The 9,224-nt window shown below is 43.7% G+C and overlaps 1 pseudogene; it reads right to left on the bottom strand.

Annotated features, from left to right (window-relative positions):
• Window positions 1-6,242: 6,242 nt before the first annotated feature.
• Window positions 6,243-8,833, bottom strand: LOC116081130 (annotated as a pseudogene).
• Between the last annotated feature and the right edge of the window lie 391 nt (window positions 8,834-9,224).

The following is a 9,224-nucleotide window of genomic DNA, read 5'->3' as shown; positions in this document are numbered from 1 at the left end:
ATGTTGTCTTTCTGTCCTTGGCTGCTCTGGCTCAGGTATAGCCTGAAGAAGGCAGCAAACATCCTGATGTCACCCGTTTACACCTCATTTCAAATGGGAACTCGTAGAACTGGATTCAACTGCCACTACGAGAGAGGATGACTTTGAAGGCATCATTGATGATAATGTAGAAATGACATAAATTTAGACTCTGAACCATCAATCATCATACCCAGATAAAAAGAGGCATTTCTGCCTGCATCTGAGCCCAGATATGTTACTGCAAAGGTTATACTGGGCAACCTCCATGTAAACTTATCTGCATGGGAGTTCAGGATGAGTAGAGGGAATAATGAGGCCAGGAATCTCCATCAGAGAGCTGTGAGTGTGGAGGGGACTCTGTATCCTCTATGGTTTCCTTTCCTAACTTACCTGAAGCATTTCCATGCTCAAAGACAGTGAAAATTCTTTGTTAAGCACTTTAAAACTTCAAAGGTTTGTGTATTCTTGCTTTATATATAAACATATATATTAACTATATATATGTAATAATATATGTGTATATATATAAATGTATATATATAATTTAAATTATTACAATGTATTCTGATCACTGATCCTCTTTCCAAACATATGCCATATCCTTCCCTTTTCATTCACTACACACACTTTCATTATTTCTGCAGAAAAAAACATGTTAGAAGAATCAAAGAAAAAAAGAAACACACATACACACACTCAACCCATAAAAATTTAACTCAGGAACCATGCTTGTATCCAAAAAACAAGTGCAGCAAAATAAATGTACAAAAATTAGACTGTCTACAAAATACTGTTTAGTTCTTTTTGCTTTGGCATTCTATAGCTAGACATATATCTGTTGGGCCCTGTGCTTTGCTGCCCCCAGAGCAGTGCCGTGCACCAGGCACTGGCACCTCTGGTGGGGAACAAAGGGGAGACACATGTACTCCCCCCCCCCCGAGCTCTGGTACTCTGGGTGGGCAGATGCCAGAGGCTGTCTATGAGCTCCCCTCCACTGAGTGGACGTCTGGATCCCAGTCTTTGGAGAGTGGATGTGGACAGCTGCAAGGGTCCCTGGGCCTCATGGAGGCCAAGGACAGCAGGTTCTAGCTCCTGGGCATCACAGCCAACCCATGGATACCGTGGAAGAGCTGAGAATGAAGGGGAGGCACTGCAGGCAGCTCAGTCTACCCTGGGGACGAAGGGAGAAAGGGGGCAGACAGGGGAAGTGGCCACCCAATGGTTTGGATATGAGTGGGGGACTGGGGTGGCAAGAGTCACCAGTCCAGTCTCAAAGCTGTAAATGCAGGGTCAACATGATGAGTCTGGCTAAAAGGAGGCAACCCATGGTCTTAAAGTGTTTTATTGTAGAAAACAGAAAGAGAAAGAAAAATTAGAATAGTAGAGGCTGGCCATGGCAATGTGGAGAGTGTGGAAAGGGAGCATAAAGTCAATAGTTAAGAGGTTAAGAGAGAAGAGAGAAAGAGAGAGAGCACAGGGAGGGGGCAAACAGCCTCTTATCAGGTGAGCTGGGCTACCTGTCTGTTCTCAGGTAACTGTGGGGTGGGGCATACCTGTTTGTAGTCAGTTGACTGGGGGTAGAGTCTAACTAGAATATTGGGAGCTTAGGGCATTGTCTACATGATAGATAGCACAGGATAATGGAATGAGGGCTTGTGGAGTTAGCCATCTATGTCTGGGAATCATGGCTTTACTGTTCAGTCCTTTGTAGAATTCTCTACTGTGTTTCCAGAGCAAGTGTCACTCAACCTAGAGCACAGACTGCTTTTCATGGGCCCACATATGTCCATCCTTAAATGTGCTAAATAAACACAATTACGTTACATTGGAGAAAGATAGTTTTTCCTTTCCACGTGAGTGTCAATTTCAAAACTTACTTGATTAAGTGAGTGAAAGAACCTGTGGCTATTTCCCTCTCTAAACATTGGGACTCCATTTGGATCCAATCTGTGTATACCCTGTGCATGCTGGCAATCTCTGTAGGATTGCATGTGCATGAATCCTGTTATGTCTGGAAGAGAGTTTCCTTGGAGTCACTCAACTCCTCTGCCTCTTAAAATCTATTTAGTGTTTAAATTCTTTCTCAGAAATAGGGTCTACCTGTCGAGTTTATGTGTGCAACTAAGAGCAGTGGTGATTCCTTGTACTATTCTCAGTACCTGAGGGGCCTCTCTGGCAATGAACTTACAGGGAGTTATCCTGTGACTGGCACTTAGGTGTTCAATTAACATGTGTGCTTGGGAGCTGCACTATCCACCCATGGAGGTACCTCTGTTTGAAAATGTCTGTGTTAAAATAAAACAAAAACTCACACCTGAGCTTTCTACTCAGCTTTCTTCAAGTGTATATCTCACGGAACCATAACGCATGACCATAACGCATGAAACAATACTAATAATCAAACTTCAAGTCTGAATATCATAAGTTTCTATGGACTTTGGTGACCTCATTTAGCAATATTTCCAGGTTCTTCCACATATGTATAGGCTTCATAATTCATTTTTTAAGAGTGAGGAATATTTGCTGATCTATACACCATACATTGTCATTATTTATTTGTCCTTTATAAATCTAGATTGATTTCATTTCCTAGCTACTATGAATGAAGCAGCAATAAATATGGATGTGTAAGTGTCTTTTAATATTATATAGAGTCATTTGAGTACATGGTTGGGAGGGATAGAGCTGGGACACAGCACAGTATTGTTACTCTTTTTGGTTACATTTTCAAACAGAATCCCAAAGTCAGTACACTCTATTAGTGTACAGTTACATCAACTATTTGTAAAGATTAAACCATTCTACACCATGTAATTATTCATTCTCATTTGCATTCTTGTGTATTATCATCTCACTGAGTTCTAACTGGGACATTAAATATTTTTAATCTGCACTTAGCTAAGGACTGTGGTATAGAACATAAAGAAATCAACCTTCAACTAACCAGGAGAGTTTATCTGCTGCTTAGTATTCCTAGTGCAAGGCAGTGTCATACTGCTTAGAAGAAACACATAGACCTCAGTGATCTTTTACAGTACCTGACCTAGGACTTTAAAATATGTAACCACTAGTGTTCATCTGTTGTATACTAACCAACTTCTTTCTAATTGGATGTGTTGCCTACTCCAAGAGACTTCTTTGCAGGTTAACATGGTCAAAGCCCTTGGCTACAGATGACCTAACTATGGCAGATCACAGCTGCATGGCTAATGGTCAAGTTGTCAAACGGCCTTATAATATGCATGTTTATAACCAGTAGATTATTGCTGCTCTAATTTTTGATCACAGAGGATTGACTGAATACTGAAACATAGATGAGTCATCTATGTAAATGTTCCACCCCACATCCATGGACAAGAACAAAAGATGGGTTGGAAAGCACATAAGATTAGAATGTGGGGAGTAGTGATGAAATACATCCTCAGGACTTGACAGTGTCACATGAACTTTTAGCAACTATAGGTACCAGCATAAGACCTGAACAAATCAAGCAAGTTAAATTTACAGCCTGACAGCTTGTGAAAGAGCTGAGTAGATAAAAATGTCTTCTTGTCACCTCAGAAATAAGAATTTGAAACCTTGGAACTACATGGTACAATAGAACAATTGAAATTCCTAAATTGTCTTCTGAGGATCACATACATTGTTCTGTTCTCACCACTTAGTATAGGGTATAAAAAGTATCAAAACATGGATGGGAAGGAATGTGTGAGTGCCCATCTCTAGCTTAGAGTCTGTTGATACTTGATGACTAATGAGGAAATTTTAGCTACATTGGGGGAATTTTTTTCTGTAGGTACCCTATGTATGAGTGAATAACCCCACCTATGTGTATATAAACATCACTCATTGTATTCACCATATTATTCCTTAATGAATCAAAAAGGGTCAGTTTTGGGGGGAGAGAGTCTTAGTGGAAACTCCCAATGGAAATGAGAGGGACATAGTGGGTCCCCAATGAAGGAGTTAGAGAAAGGACCTATGGAGCTGAAGGGTTTGCAGCCCCTTAGGATGAACAACAATATGAACTAACTAGTACCCTCAGAGCTCCCAGGGTCTCAACCACCAACCAAGGACTGTACATGGTGGGTCTGATTGTTCTGGCAGCATGTGTATAGTAGAGGATTGCAAATTCGATCATCAATAGGAGAAGAGGAACTAGTCCCTGTGAAGGTTCTGTTCCCCAGTATAGGGGAATGCCAGGGCCCATAAGTGGGAGAGGATGGGGTGGCAGGCATGGGGAGGGGGGAGGCAACAGTGGTTTGTTTTTATTGTTTTTGTTTGTTTCTTTGTTTTTTGGAGGGGAAACTGGGAAAGGAGAAATTTACATGTAAATAAAGAAAATATCTAATAAAAATAATTCTGAAAAGTAGAAATATCATTTTTTACATGTTTAGCATTTTCGTACAAATGTATTTTATACCTTGTGAATATTTTCCCTATAACTTCTACCCTTCCTTTTCTTGCCCTCATATTTTTCACATTACTATACCAGAAAACTTCATTTATATATCACTATTACATTGTATAAATCAGTCTGTATAACATTGTGTTATCTGAGAACTAAAAATTAGAGACCCATTTAATGTCTGTATTTCTTATATGTTCTTAAATAGTACAGTTACCTCCAGTTGTATCCATTTTCCTGAAATTGACATAAAGTATGTATCCTTTTCTGATGAAAAACTTCTGTTGTGTTATACACAAATTTTTGAGGCAAACCTCTGTTGATAGAATAAAGTTTATTTCCATAATTTAGTCATTTTGGTAGAGCTGAAATAATCACTTATGTACAAGCATTTCTGAAGTATATTTAATTTTGGTCATTTGCGTGAGTTTTTTTTTTTTAACTATATAACATTTTGGAAAGGCAAATATTAATTTATGTATTGTAAGGATGTTGTAAATTCTGTAAACAGCTATTTTTGAAAATTCTCATCACTATCATTGTCCTTTAACCATCTACAAATCCATCTAAAAACCTTGTTAGAAGTGGAACAACTGTCTTAGGCTGGAAAATCTTTTATAGCCTAGGCCATGATGTTACATCCTCATCATCTTCACACTGCTCATAGAAGGGGTATGGGGTGAATTTCCTCAGAAAGTATTAGGACTTGGACCTCAACATCCTACTGCCTAACTGTGGTGTTCTCTGTCTACATTTTCTTCAGCAGGACTAGTTCCTAAACTTAGAAGTACCCTACTCATGAACATGTAAATCATGTGAACCTGTGGTGCTAAATACAGGAATGTTTACAGTCCAAAACAACACATGATCAACATGTCTATAGTGACAAGCAACAGAGGACCTCACAATAGGGTGGAACCTGAACATCCTCTTTCATAAAAGCAACTTCTGGGAAAAAACCTCCTTACACAGTCTTAAGTCTTTTTTTTAATAGATAAAATACTTTATTGTTAACTGCAGTATTTAGCAACAAAATTTCTATTGTTAAAATCATACATTGATTAAACACACAAAATAAGCTACCACAGAGTGCACATTTTGAACAGTACAGCGAACTATTTCATCTTATCATACTCTTCTTTTTATTTTTTAGATTTACGTATTTTTTTTACTTTTTTATCAGATAATTTCTTTATTTGCAATATCTCCTTTCTCAGGTGCCCCTTCCAAAAACAAAACAAAACAAAACAAAACAAAACAAAACAAAACCAAAAAATTCCCCTGTTCCCCCCGCCTGCTCACCATTCAAGGTCCATGTGGGCGCCATATGAGGGGGACTGTCCAGCGGACCCTCTCTCCGTGGGTGTTGTCGGACTGGAGGAATATTGAGTACCTGTGGAAATAAGCGGGTGAGGGAAAGAGACAAAAGAAATCACACCAAGTAGATATATCAAGGTGTCATTTCACTTAGGGGAGAACTGAGTTTATATAACCAGAGGCAGAATCGCACCCAAGGGGAAACCGAAAGTAACCAATCTTAACATAAACACAAGACTGGAGGAGGAACTTGAAAAGAAAGTCCGACAGGCTTTGGTCTGCAGCAGTCCGGCATCTTCTCCACAGGAGGCATCTGCAGTCCTAGATCTGAGGGCAGTTTCAGTTTCGCTTTCCAGTTGAGGGAGAGGGAGCCCACATAGCCTAGAACATTTGGTGGCTCTGCTCTGACCATCAAAGGTGGTGCTCCTTTGTGTGAAGCAGAGCTGAGCCACTGGCAGGTCCCCACATGTGCTAGCTTGTTAACAGGCTGTGTGCCTTAACACTGGTTGTGGGCGTTGAGCTCCTGGTTCTCACGCTGGCATTGCTGCAGGGCTTGCTGCTCAGCCTCCAGCACCTGGGCTAGGTGTGCATTCTCCAGGCACTTCTGGGAGTACTACTCTGAAAGACTTCCAGGTCTCACAGCACTGACTGCAGCTCCTCCAGGTACTGTTTCCTCAGGGCTGCTATGTCTGAATTGATGCTGCTGATCTGAGACCTCTGGCTCTTCTCTAACTCTCGTTCCATCTCCTCTCGGTGAGCATTCTTCATGGCTTCAATGACTAATATAGTGGCAGCTGTCTACTCAGCCAAGAGGAAGTCTTTTTCCTCCCGCAGCTTCTCTAGCTCCCGCTGGTGTTGCCTCTGGAGACCTTCAGTTTTCTTCTGATGTGTCTTCTCCATGGCAGCAAAGTCTCACTCACTCACATGTAGCCTGCAGCACATAGCCTTCTCAGGCACTCTGTTCTCTGCCCAGGGCCACCCTTAAATGGTCCTGCAGAAGCCAGTTCTCTTCTAGAAGATCTGAGGCTTCTTTCTGGCTCTGATCCAGCTCCTTCTCTAGCAGAGATGTGAGCTCCTTGTGGAGAGCCTCTCACTTCTGTCCTCCAAGGATAGCTGCAGAGGAGCAATGGGCACCTGTTTCTCCTCCCTGAGATGGGTGGTCTCCACTTGCTGCTACCACTGCTTAATTTCCACGTAGACATTCTGTGTCTTGAGGTCAGGGGTTCTCAGCAGTCCTGGGCTCCGATCAATGTCCATACATAGGGCTGTATCCTCTATTCCTGGTCCATCAACTGTGTCCAGCATCCCAAAGCACTTGTGGTGCTCTTCTCGACTTCGCCTCGTTCAGGTTCCAGCTCACTTGGCTCAGCCTCAAGACACCCAAGGTCACCAGAATCAGAAGACCCAACAGTGCTGGCCCTTTCTTGAGCCAGGGCCTGTTGGATAGGGTGGAATTCAGCCCAGTCAAAGGTCTTGGAGCGACCTTCCTGCCTCTGCTCTCTAGCATGGCTCTTCTTCTGCTCAGGATCTGGCTCTCCTGGCTCAGCTTCTTACTTCTCATTTGGCCTTGAGCAGGTCTCAAACGATGTGCTTTTATTCTTTCCCTCAGGCAGTGAGCTGTCATATCTAGGGCAGATGTTGGGAGCACAGGTTTTATAATGGTCTGTATCCAGTTTTGTAATATGCCAGATGTCATGGCTCACAGGGTGAACTCACCCTCCTTGGTATATATCTGAAAGCCATAGTTTCTCTGGACTGGATACTCAGTGACATCATAGCAAGTGGACAAGTCAATTTCTCCATTTAGGTCAGCTGCCTCCTCAGCCACAGAATCCCTGTAGTATCTTAGGCTCTGATTTGCCAGGACAAACCGGTGTTTCTTCCACTGGCAGTCCTCATACTGCTTGGTTATCCAGCCTTTCTTGCAATTCAGCAGGTCAGGTGTCATGGAAGATTCTGTGGACCTCCTCTCCAATGACTTGGCTCTTCGGTGTGGAGACAGGGGAAAAGTATCTGAGAGAGGAGCTGTGGGTGCTTTGCTGGTCCTGCTTTCTAGGGATGGCCCGTCTCTCACTGCGGCCCTGATGAGTGTCAGAAGTGGTCAGAATCAACATGTTGGTTTCCATGTGCTCTGCTTTTTCAGTGTCCAAGGCCTCAAATTTCTCAATTACCTGGGACCTCGCACTGTGTGGAATGCTGGGGCTAGGTGGGAAGAGTAGTGGGGTTATCTGCTCCTCAGCCCTCAGGTCCTGCTTGGCCTTCTCCAGGGAGAAGTAACTGCTCTCTACCCTTACTTTCTGACTATCATCCACAAGATCCCCACTTATGGTGCTTTCATCTTCTTTGCTTTCTAGCCCTTGTTCCCATAGGGTGCGAGCAGCAGGAGGCTGGCTTTGGCTGGGACTCTGAACTGGACTCAGGCTGGCCCCATCAGGTTGATCTTTGCCTCTCATTTCTTCCTGCCAGAGCATGGATTTGATGGTAGGGACTTTCTCAGCGCTGGGAATACTGCTGCTGTTGCTGCTGCTGCTGCTGCTTCTGCTGCTGCTGCCACTACTGCTAGTGACAGCCACCTTAGCAGGCCCAGGTTCCTGTGGGGTAGGTGACTCTACTTTCCATTTCTTTTTCTGGTTCTGCTTGTTGGTTCTAGGACACACCATGAGCATCTCTAACCAACCACTGATGATCTCCGTGGTTTCTGTCCTGATAAAATGTCAGGATGCAGAGGGAGAACTTCTGCTCTGTGCGGTCGTCCCCATCCACCACATCTGTGCACTGGTTCTTGTTGATGGTGCCCTGAGGGAGGGTGCTGGTGGTAGTCATCTCATCCAGGGGATATTGCAAGAGGCCATATTCATAAAGGATGAAGAATCATCGCTGCCATTTCCGTGACTGGTGCACTGGGTTGTCAAAGTCAGTGCCATCTGGAGCCAGGAGCAGCCAGCCACCATAAATGGGTTTTGCCTGCATCAGGTCCTCATCATTGAGCAGATGCGATTCTTGGGGCTTGAAGCACTTTTGACACTTGCTCTTGTTGAAAATGTTGGCCTGAAATTTTCTGCACGGGTTTTCCTTGGCCGCCCACATGTGGGCTAGGCAGACGTGGAGCAGGTAGCCACCGCCCAGTACGCTCCCTGAGGTCTGCAACTCAGCACAGCCGCCATCACATTTTGTGTTGGCCTCTGCAGGCCTGCAAAGGCCTCCCTCTCCTGCAATGCCTCGCTTTCTCATTGAAGCCTCAGAGCGCAGGCCCCGCCTTGTGACATGCCTTGCCCCGCCTCTTGGCAGCTGTGGGTTCATGGACTGACATAGCCTTAGGCCACTGGCTCCACCACTGCCACCCTCAAAGCGAATGCTGGCAAGTCCAGCTTACTCACCACTGCAAACCTGTGTGTGTGTGTGTGTGTGTGTGTGTGTGTGTCTGCGTGTGTGTGTGTTTAATAAAGAAACCAGAATCTACTATCATCTGAGTTTTTTT

This window comes from Mastomys coucha, unplaced genomic scaffold, assembly GCF_008632895.1.
Source record: "Mastomys coucha isolate ucsf_1 unplaced genomic scaffold, UCSF_Mcou_1 pScaffold6, whole genome shotgun sequence".
Classification (NCBI taxonomy): Eukaryota; Metazoa; Chordata; class Mammalia; order Rodentia; family Muridae; genus Mastomys; species Mastomys coucha.
Note: the sequence above shows the minus strand (reverse complement) of the source record. Positions and strands in the feature narration are given on the sequence as shown.